Source organism: Garra rufa, chromosome 25 (genome assembly GCF_049309525.1).
Source record: "Garra rufa chromosome 25, GarRuf1.0, whole genome shotgun sequence".
NCBI lineage: Eukaryota > Metazoa > Chordata > Actinopteri > Cypriniformes > Cyprinidae > Garra > Garra rufa.
Window position 1 is genome coordinate 34,760,132 of NC_133385.1, and position 7,500 is coordinate 34,767,631.

Below are 7,500 nucleotides of genomic sequence, written 5' to 3' on the forward strand. Positions count from 1 at the left end.
CCCGATTTATATCAAACATGTTTGATATTTAAGCCTACTTTGGCTAGCGTACTTTCACAGCAGCCAATGCTCGATCGCAAAACAGCTGGTGTACGGGTCGTTGGATAGTGGAGATGGAGAAAACTACTTCTATAGTTTTTGTAACACTGTCTGTCTGTATAATGTGTCGAAAACATACCACAACCGTAAGGAGAAAGAGGAGCTCTGCTGAGGTGAAATCGTCTCAGTTTTGAATAGGGCTGTGACGGTGGCACGTTGTTTTTTTATATATATAGCCTACACTTCAGTCAGCGAACAAGCAGCCTAAAAACGCTAAAATAAATCAAAGAAATAATATATTTAATTAAGAAAGTAGCCTAAGGATATTATATAGGTTATTAAACAAACATTCCTTGTAAAAATGTCCGACAGCTCATCAATTTTTGGCCGACTGAATTTCCAGTCCGACTGTCTTTTTTTCTCTTTCTCTTCCTCATTACACAGCTGCTGATTTTAATAGCAAAGTGATTACATTTATTTTCGTTCCTTTAGTTTATAAAGTTAATTTAGAGATATATTTGGAACACTTTTTGTTTGTTAAATTCAAGTTTTTGTTTTTAAAGTTATACCTAGCAAACAGCGGCAGACAGATCTAAAGCCTGCTTAATTCATCGCGATTTAAATTAGAATCCATTGATATAAAAAACTTAAAACATATCACAATATTAGTTTAATCATTCAATCAATATAAATCCAAAGTTTGTGCGGAGAGAAGCGCGCTTTGCAGCGCATGGAGACGCCAGTGCAATGTGGAATTTCTTTTTTGCTCATAAAGGTAAGAGTAATTTACCACCCGGGCCGGAACTGTAAAGTGTCTACCTTAGTTTGTGTGTACTAACAGTATCAACAACATGTGCTCTTAAAAGAAAACAAACAGAATACGCTTGATATATTTGGTTTAAACAGGAGCGCTTCACAATAATTAACCGAAACCCAGGTAATTGCCTCACAAACACAATATCTATAGAAAGCTTTAAATTATTATTTTACTATAAAACGAAATAATTAAAATCGAAAAAAAAACTCTTCCATTAGCTAATCCATAAAGATGCATTAGGCATTAATGAGCAGATGGCAGGATCGTCAATTTCATCTTTGCAACACTGAATCAGAAAATACTAGTTTATTAATAAGTAATTCGAATATTTTCTTAATTTTTGCCTTGACACATTCATGGTAATTACTTTTGCTGGGGCTTTGAGGCCAGTTTTGCGTGCATTTGAATGCGGAACTCTTCCAGCTGGTCGCTGCTGATGGCAGGACACTAAACACCGCCATGGCAGAATGAATGTATAGCAGAAAGTTAGTCAAGTTATCCCGTTCCAGCGTGCAAAGTCACATGACTTTTTTAATGCGCACTGAGGAATTTAATTTGAGAGGCTTCTTGATGGGAAATGCAGCATGTACACCACAGCAAGCCGCTGTCTTGACGGATAGTAATTTTAGTTTATTTAGTCTATATAATTGGCAGATGTAAAGCATACATGTGTATGTTTTTTGTGTTAGTCCATTTTTATTTTATTATTATTATTATTATAACAGTTCAAGGAGCAACATGTTCGTGCACTTTCTAAAGATTTTAGTTCTGTTTTTGAATAAAGGGTTGTAAATCCCTTGTTTTTTATCCGATTCATCGATTAATCGAAAAAATAATCGACAGATTAATCGATTATTAAAATAATCGTTAGTTGCAGCCCTAGTAAGAAATGATATCATTTATTCAGCAAGGATGTGTGATTGATTAAGAGTGACAGTAAAGACGTTTAATGTTACAAAAAATCCTAGTTCTAATCAGTGTTGTTGTTTTTTTGTTCATCAAAAATCCAACTGATTTCAATATAATAATGATAGCAATCAAAAATGTTTCTTGCAACAAATCAGCATATTAGAATGATTTCTGTGACACTGAAGACTGGAGTAATGATGCTTTGATCACAGGAATATATTACATTTAACAATTTACATAGAAAACAGCTATTTTAAATGATAAAAATCAGCATTATATTGGTGTTATTTATGTACTTTCATAGTACGTATTGACATTTCGAATTAAAATTTCAGTTTTAGTAATTTATTTCTTACACATGAATTTAACTGTTTTGCTCACCAAGCCTGTATTTATTTGATTCAAAGTACGGCAAAAACGGTAAAATTTTAAAATATTTTTACTATTTAAAATAACTGTTTTCTACTTGAATATATTAAAAAATGTAATTTATTCCTGTGATCAAAGCTACATTTTCAGCATCATTACTTAAGTCTTCAGTGTCACACGATCCTTCAGAAATCATTCTAATATACTGATTTTTTCCTTTTTCTTTATTTTTTTATTATCAGTATTTAAAACAGTTAAGTATTTTTTTTTCAGGATTCTTTGATGAATTGATCGATCCAACGATCAGTATTTATCTGAAATACAAAGCTTTCGTTACATTATACACTCTATACCATTGGTTCTCAAACTTTTTACAGTGGTATACCCCCTGGGGTATTTAACGTTCTTTTCCATTAAGGGATAAAATTTCCCTCTCGATTTACACATGAATTTTTACCTTTTATAGATGCATCTTTTATGTCATATTCTTAACATTCTATTAAGTGTTATTAATATGTGACCCTGGACCACAAAACCAGTCTTAAGTAGCACGGATATATTTGTAGCACTGGCCAAAAATACATTGTATGGGTCAAAATCATAAGTTTTTCTTTTATGCCAAAAATCATTAGGATATTAAGTAAAGATCATGTTCCATTAAGGTATTTTGTAAATTTCTTACTGTAAAAATATCAAAACTTAATTTCTGATTAGTAATATGCATTGCTAAGAACTTTATTTTCAGCTTTAAAGGTTTTCTCAATATTTAGATGTTTTTTGCACCCTCAGATTCCAGATTTTCAAATAGCTGTATCTCGGCCAAATATTGTCCAATCCTAACAAACCATACACCATCTGAAATGTATTCCACAATTTCCATTGATGTATAAATCTCAAATAAAAAAATGTACCCTTATGACAGGTTTTGTGGTCCAGGGTCACATATACAAAAAAAAAAAAAAAAAAAAAAATGAAAGGAACACTCCACTTTTTTTTGGAAATAAGCTCATTCTCCAATTCCTCCCGAGTTAATAAGTTGAGTTTTAACGTTTTTAAATCCATTCATTCGTTCTCCTGTTCTGGCTATATCACTTTTAGCATAGCTTAGCATAGATCATTGAATCCTATTAGACCAATAGCATTGTGTTCAAAAATGACCAACGAGTTTCCATATTTGTCCTATTTAAAGGTCCCATATTGTACACATTTCTGGAGGTTTATTTTAGTTGTTGATGTCCTTAAGAATATATATTTGCGGTATAAGTGCCAAAATCCATCTCAATATATTTTTACAGCTCCTTTTTTAGGAGCTCTGTCAAAAACAGGTCGATTTTGGCCCATCTAATTAATATTCATGAGCCTCTCTTCTGATTGGCCTGTTGTTTTCTGAGTGACGCACAGCCAGGCCAATCACAGGTGACTACGGTCATGTATGCTTTAGCCGAGCCCAGAGCAATAGAGAGAGCCTAGCCTGCTGATACTCAACAGGATATTTCAGAATGATCATTAATGTTTTTTCTTTTTCAAACACCGAATGCAGTAAGCTACATAACTGTTGCTTTAGTAAAGCCCCTTTCACAATGCGCGCTGATTCTGGAAAATTACGGGAACGAGCGCTGTGTGAACAAAAGCCAGAGCCATAAAGGCAGTGTTGTAGTGATGATGCACGTTATCAAGCGACTCTTCACGACAAAAAATACGTGCAAAGTGGAATGAAGCAGCGATCATCAGGCAGAGCCAGCTCCTCACTGTCAGCGCTGAAGCACAGTTTGTTCAGGTTAGTTTCGGTTTAGTGAAACGTACGCGTCGCATTACATCTCACATCCAAACGTCACATGTCTTTATGGGATTCCGGAAAACAACTGTGAATGAACCAAATCAAACAACTCCGGAACAAATCATGGGACACATTATCCGTGTATTTACCGGAATCGCTGTGAAAGAGGCTGAAGTTGACGTGCCTCTGGTCTCTTATATTAACGTTGTTCTGAAGCCTGTGCAATGATGTAGTTTCGACATCTATAGACTGAACAGGGTTTTCTCCACTTGTTTCCGTGTTGTTGTTGCTTAGCAATGTTATGGACATGATATTGTCTGGGTTTGACAAAAGGAGGGTGGGACGTGATTGGTGTTCTGGGTGGTGACTGAGTAGATCGGACGTCACATCGTTACGGAAGTCACAGCGGCTCGTGAAAATGAACAGCTACTTTAAGCAGGCTGTGTGCAGTTTACTGTGGATTGACTGTTTTGAAACTCATATGGTAGTTACATAGCCCCTAGACCTCAGTTATCATGAAAAAAGCCAGGAAATTTCGATTTTGACAATATGGGACCTTTAAAACTTGACTCTTTGCTGCCGTAACATGGCCGAAGCAGGCGCAGTAAATCACGCAGCACCTGGAATTTGTTTCACAGCTAGGTTAGCATTTGCTGCGTGATATTACTGCTCCTGCTTCAGCCATATTACGGCAGCAAACTTCCTCGACTATTACGCCGGAATGGGAGTGTAGTTCCTAATCTTATCGGCCTAGAAAAACATTTAAAAACATTTTCCGCCGGTCTTGGTACACGATATAACTACAGAAGAGTCCAGTTTTAAACAGGACAAATATGGAAACTCGTTGGTCGTTTTTGAACACAATGCTATTGGTCTAATAGGATTCAATGATCTATGCTAAGCTATGCTAAAAGTGATATCGCCAGAACAGAGAACGGCTGAATGGATTTCAAAACGGTAAAAATCAACTTATTAACTCGGGGGGGAGTTGGAGAATGAGCCTATTTCCAAAAAAAGTTGAGTGTTCCTTTAAGTGATTAGATTTAAAACTAAAATCGCCAGTAGGTGGCGGCAAGTCACTCTTTTAATAAATGAGGCGTCGCATCTTTCAGCTGCAGATTTCTTCATTAACGAGACGCACACCAGTTCTGTTGCGTATTTCGTTGCAACTATTGTTTTGTTGAAAATATAACAAACAACATTGACAATATTGTGTTTAAAATATAGGCTACATTTAAAATGTAAAATAATCACTTAATATTATCTTTTTGTTGAACTGTTAACAAAAATCAACATTTGCAATCGCTTGGATATTCAGAGAAAACTGTGTTCTTGCTCGTATTTCAAACATGAAAAATAACTCTCACAGGGCGTGTTTCTGTATCGAAGAGAGTTTCTTAAATCGATCTTTATGTACAATATTTGGTCTTTGCTATTAAGTGCTACAAATCTACTTTAAAGACAATGAACAGCAGCATACTCTGCATCCTATCATACATACGCTGCAGCATTTTCACAGACTCCCTTCAGTATATTTGTTTGGGGGTAAAGAGAAAAGCTAGAAATTAATAATTTTATTTAGCAAGGATGCTTTAAATTGATCAAAAGTGAATATAAAGACATTTATAATGTTACAAAAGATTTCTAGTTTAGATAAATGCTGCTGTTCTTCTTTCTATTCATCAAAGAAACCTGAAAAAAATGTTTTTTGAATGTTTTTAACTGTTTATGATTTCTGAATAATCATGTGACACTGAAGACTGGAGTAATGATGCTAAAAATTCAGATTTGAAATCACAGGAATAAATAATTAAATTATTATTAATTATTAAATTATTTTAAAATGTATTCAAATAGAAAATGGCTATCTTAAATAGTAAAAATATGTCAAAATGTTTACTGTTTTTGCTGTACTTTGGATCAAATAAATGCAGGCTTGGTGAGCAGAAGAGACTTCTTTAAAAAAAAAAAAACATTAAAAATTTAATCTAACATTTTAAATATTTTTTAAATTTAATGATAAGCACAGAGGACTTCTTTCAAAAACAGTCAAACTTTTTTCCCCCAACCCCAAAACATTTAAATGGTAACACATTAAAAAAAGGCTTTCAAGTAGCATTCTCTCTCTTTAATACATGTTATCATATTAAAATACACTGCCATTCAAAAGTTTAGGATCAGTAAGAATTGTAATGTTTTTTTTTTGTTTTTTAAAGAAGTCTCTTATGCTCATCAAGGCTGCATTTATTTGATCAAAATACAGAAAAAAACAGTAACACTGCAAAATGTTATTACAATATAAAATAATAGTTTCTATTTCAATATGCTACAAAATATAATTTATTCCAGTGATGCAAAGCTGAAGTTTCATCAGCCGTTACTCCAGTCTTAAGTGTCACATGATCCTTCAGAAATCATTCTAATATGCTGATTATATTAATTATTTTTTCAATTATTAATGTTGGAAACAGTTGTGCTGCCAAATATTTTTTTGAAACCTGTGATGCTTTTTTTTCAGGATTCTTTGATGAATAAAAATGTAAAAAGAACAGCATTTGTTCAAAATAGAAACATTTTCTAACAATATAAGTCTTTGCTATCACCTTTTATCAATTTAACACACCCTTGCTGAATAAAAGCATTCATTTCTTTCTAAGAAAGAAAGAACAGTAGGGTATATTCTTATGTATATGAATAAATGCTGTTCTTTTTAATGTTTTATTCATCAAAGAATTCTGAAAAAAGTATCACAGGTTTCAAAAAAATATTAAGCAACACAGCTGTTTCCAACATTGATAATAAATCAGCATATTACAATGATTTCTGAAGGATCATGTGACACTAAAGACTGAAGTAATGATGCTGAAAATGCAGGTTTGCATCACAGGAATAAATTCTATTTCAAAGTATATTAAAATAGAAAACCACTTTTTTAAATTGCAAAAATATTTCACAATATTACAGTTTTTTTCTGTATTTTTCATCAAATAAACGGAGCCTTGATGAGCCTTCTTTAAAAAACAAAAAACAAACAAAAAAACATTAAGTTCTTACTGATCCCAAGCACTGTATGTGTTATAGAATTTCTCCTATAATGCAAAAAATTGGACAAATTTATGTGGATTTTGTTTTAAACAGTTAAAATAAAAATGGTAAAATGGTAAAAAGAATATAAAAAACTGATTAAGTAGTTTAAATTTAATTCTAAACCATTCATATTGACATTTTTGAGTTTTGAGATTCAAGTATTTTTAATTTACAACCATCATATCCAATTATGTTATAATTCCAACCTTCACATAAATTTTAACGCATCTTGATTAAAATGTATGGCATATATAAATATGAAGGATATAATAATGAAATATGTTACATGATCATAATATTTATTAGAATTAAACACTAGATAATTATTGCAAATACTTAAATGCATCTTATGATTAATTTTGATGTATTGTAGTGACATATGATTGAACACTAGAGGGCAGAGAAGCTCTATGTGTCTCTCATGAATCACATTTGCAGGAATCCGGACAATTTCAAGCATTCCTTCACATAATATGAAAGATAATAATAAAAGGACAAGCTA

General features: G+C 32.7%; 1 protein-coding gene across 1 annotated transcript in view; it reads left to right on the forward strand.

The window, feature by feature from the left end:
- The window catches only part of wwox (WW domain containing oxidoreductase), a 338,662-nt gene that overhangs the window by 6,470 nt on the left and 324,692 nt on the right, over positions 1–7,500 (forward strand). The gene's annotated exons all lie outside the window — the stretch shown is intronic.